Source organism: Arachis hypogaea, chromosome 13 (genome assembly GCF_003086295.3).
Source record: "Arachis hypogaea cultivar Tifrunner chromosome 13, arahy.Tifrunner.gnm2.J5K5, whole genome shotgun sequence".
NCBI lineage: Eukaryota > Viridiplantae > Streptophyta > Magnoliopsida > Fabales > Fabaceae > Arachis > Arachis hypogaea.
Genome location: NC_092048.1, coordinates 83961253 through 83965155, shown reverse-complemented (window position 1 = coordinate 83965155; position 3903 = coordinate 83961253).

Below are 3903 nucleotides of genomic sequence, written 5' to 3'. Positions count from 1 at the left end.
ATACCCAGAAGACCCATAGTTGAGTGAGAGAATTACGGAAAACCCTAACCCAAAGACGATCAAAATTCTTCGTCTCTATTTCTCCCTCCAAAACATACAACACGTAGAAGAGCAAAAGGCCAGGGGTGATCGCTGGTGGCAGAGGCTGAGGAGAAGCTTCGTCTGAGGTCGTGGCTAGTGTCTTCGTCACAAGGTAAGTTTGTTATGCTTAGCTAGGAATGCAATGTGTTTGCATGTTTAGAGTGTAAGAAAGAAAGTGAAAAAGGGGTGTATTGCATGCTGTGTAGGATTAGGGGGAGGGATTGTGTTCGGGAAATGTAGTATCTTTCATATGTTGTGTTGTTTCCTTTTTTAATCCTAGTTCTGCACTGGTCAATTTCAGATGGTTGACGTGTTTGTGGTTCCAGTCTTTCATCATGGAGGGAACTTCGTAAGAGGAGTTGGTGGAGAAATGGTTTATCAGAATTAAAAGGAGGAGAGGTTCCCTGAGATGGACCTAGACTTTGTCAATTTCGGAGACCTAGTGACACTATTTAAGGGTTTGGGCTACCAATCATACAAGGCAGTATACTGGTATGATCCATCAAGCACTGAATTTGAATCCGGGATGAACATATTGACTGGGGATGTCGGGATCAACGCAATGAGAGAGAACCTAATGAAGCACCCAGGGCGAGGTGAGTTCCATATATACTTTGACCATCCTGTCGACGAGCCGGAGGTTATTGAGGATGCTACCCAGGACAGAGATACTGCAGGGGAGGTGGATGAAACTGCAGAGGAACTGAATTCTTCCTCTTCATCTGATGACGGGTATGAGAGCACAGAGGACGTCTTGTACAAACCTCTACCGGCTGGAATTGAGAGTGACAGCAATGAGAGTGACAACAATGTTGGGGTCACTGCTAGGAAGAGGAAAAGAGGTGTCAAGGGTAAGAAGAAGGTAGTTACTCCTAAGAAGAAGGTAAATACTCCTAGGAAGAAGGTAGTTACACCAAAGAAGCAAGGGAAGAAGAAAAGACAATTTTGCACAAGAGGCAATGAAAGAGGGGAAGGGAGTGGGAATGTGACTCATGCACGTGGTGAAGCAGGGGATCAAGGAGCTGATGTCCAGCCGGATTATACAGTCGGGGGTGGGTTTTATGTCAGTGAGCTCCCAACGGAGGTGGCGGAGATAATGTTTGAGTATGAGTCTGAAAGCTTACATACTCCCATATCATCTGATGATGAAGGCAGAGGTGAAAAATTTCCAGAGTTTAATGATGAGTATGCTCATGGTGAGGACAGGTTTGAGCTAGGAACTAGGTTTGCCACTGTAGACAGGTTCAAGGAGGTAGTTAAAGATTCTTTCATCGCTGAGGGTCGGGAAGTGAAATGGATAAAAAATGACAAAGAGAGAGTGAGAGTGGGGTGTGGGGATAAGGAGTGCCCTTACTTGGTTCACTTGTCATACAACAAAAGTCTGCAGTGTTATCAAGTGAAGACCTACCATCCAGAACACAATTGTGCGAGGGATTTAGGCAGCAACGCTGCTGATCAACACTGGCTAAGTAAAAAGATTGAAAAACGGATGTCCACCCAACCACACATGAATACAAAGGAGGCTACTGATTTTCTTAAAGAGGAATTTGCCCTCTGTCCCCATCCTAAAATGGTTTATAGAGCAGTGAAGGAGGCTAGGGAGAAGATCCAAGGAAATGAAAAGGAATAATACAAGAGATGCAGGGATTATTGTGAGGAAATACTGAGGAGCAATCTAGGCTCATCAGCCAGGCTTGAGCTCATGCCAATTCTAGATGGTCCCCCTATTTTTGATAAACTATATATTTGCCTAGATGCCTGCAAACAAGGTTTCAAAGATGGATGTCGTCCCCTGTTGCATTTAGATGGGTGCTTTTTCTGAAGACATATTACGGTGGTTGGTTTCTAGCAGCAGTTGCTCAGGATGCAAACAACCAATTCTATGTTGTTGCCTATGGAGTGGTCAGGGCTGAGACTAAGGAAGCCTGGAAGTGGTTCCTGACCAATCTGCAAGGGGACATAGGAGACGATGCTAACCATGGCTGGAACTTCATATCAGACCAACAGAAGGTAACTCCAGTTTATGGTTATTGTCATTGCTATATACTTGGTTAATTTCCTTGCTACCTACTTGGTTTAGATCATTTATAATTTGTTGATGATATTCATTGCTACATACTTGGTTAATTTCCTTGCTGTGTGGTTGATTATGTTGTGGCCAGGGTTTGCTGCCTGTGTTAAAGGAGGTTATGCCACACGCTAAGCTCCGCAATTGCGTTATGCATATGTGGAAAAACTTCATCAATCGTTACAAGGATCTGTACATTCGACAAGTTGTGTGGGAGTGTGCCAGGTGCACGACTGTTGCTGAGTTCAAGGAATGCATGGAGAAGTTGAAGACAGTTAACAAGGGTGCCTAGGAGTACCTCAGCAAATTTGAACCTGAGACATGGGTGAAGGCTTACTTCTCCCATGGGCCAAAAGTGGATAACCTCACAAACAATATGTGTGAGGTTTTTAATGCAAAAATAGTAAACTATCGCTATAAGCCTATCCTGACCATGTGTGAAGAGATCAGATGCTATCTCATGAGGCGGATGGTGAATCATAAACGGGTCTTGGAGAATCACTCGGGGAGGCTAGCACCAGTTCAGGAAAAGAGGATGGAGAAGCTGTTAAACCTAAGCACCAAGTGGACGGCTGAATGGGTTGGTGATAATGAACGAAAGAGGTTTGAGGTTTCTCGGAAAGGAATTATGGTGGATGTGGACCTCATTAGGCACAGTTGCTCATGCAATCGATGGCAACTGACTGGTAACTCCTGTACAGTACTTGGTCCAGTTTCATTGCTATTTTGATTTGAATTCCCTTTACTGTTATTTTGGTTATATTACTAACCTTCGCTGCATTACCTTAGGCATGCCCTGCTTACATGCATTTGCTGCCATAAGGAAGAGACATGACACCCCTCAGGACTATGTTCACCCTTAGCTATGCATGGAGTCCATCAGGAGAACATATGCACACTGTATTAAGTCTGTTCCAAGTCCAGAATTTTGGGTTGGAACTGAGTTCTCGAAGCCAGACCCACCTATTATCAAAAGGCCAATTGGACGGCCAAAGATTCATAATAGGCAAAAGGATCCGGCTGAGCCACTCATGCAAGAAGGAAAACTGAAAAGGTCATTCGTTGTATCCTGCAGCAAGTGTGGTGAGAAGGGTCACAACTATAAAACATGTAAAGGAGCCCCTTCCAACCCAAACTGGAAGCCGAAGACAAGGCACCCTAGCAAGAAAGCAGCTACTTCCTCTCAGTCACTGATTGTGCTTCCACTGTCACAATCTGCTCCAGGTTCAGAAGTAAGAACCCTATAGTGATTAATCTGTCTTAGTATTAGTACTACTAAGGTTAGGGATTAATTTGTCTTAGTATAGAAATAATTAAGGACTACCATGTCTGATTACTGATATGCCCAGGGACTTTTCTGTATTTGTACTACTAAGCTTAGGGACTAATCTGTCTTCATATTACTACTCTATTCACATCTTACATGCATATTTGCAGGATGCATCCAGCAGCCAACCAGTCAGCTCCCCAAACCCCACTGTTATGGAATCACCTACCCCAAGTAATCCATCTATGCCTCAAGCTCCAACAAGGGTGACAAGATCCACACTTATCATTTCACCTCCAGTGCCAACAACTACTCAAACCAGGCCACCATCCCCAACTATAGGTCGTCCATTTAAACCTCCAGCGAAAGCCAATGACACATCTCGCCCACAACAGTCCAGATTCAGACCAAAGCAGAAGATCTTCAGGCCGCCGGCTCCAATCGCTGCATCCACAATCAACACTAGTCCACAACAGCCAACTCCATC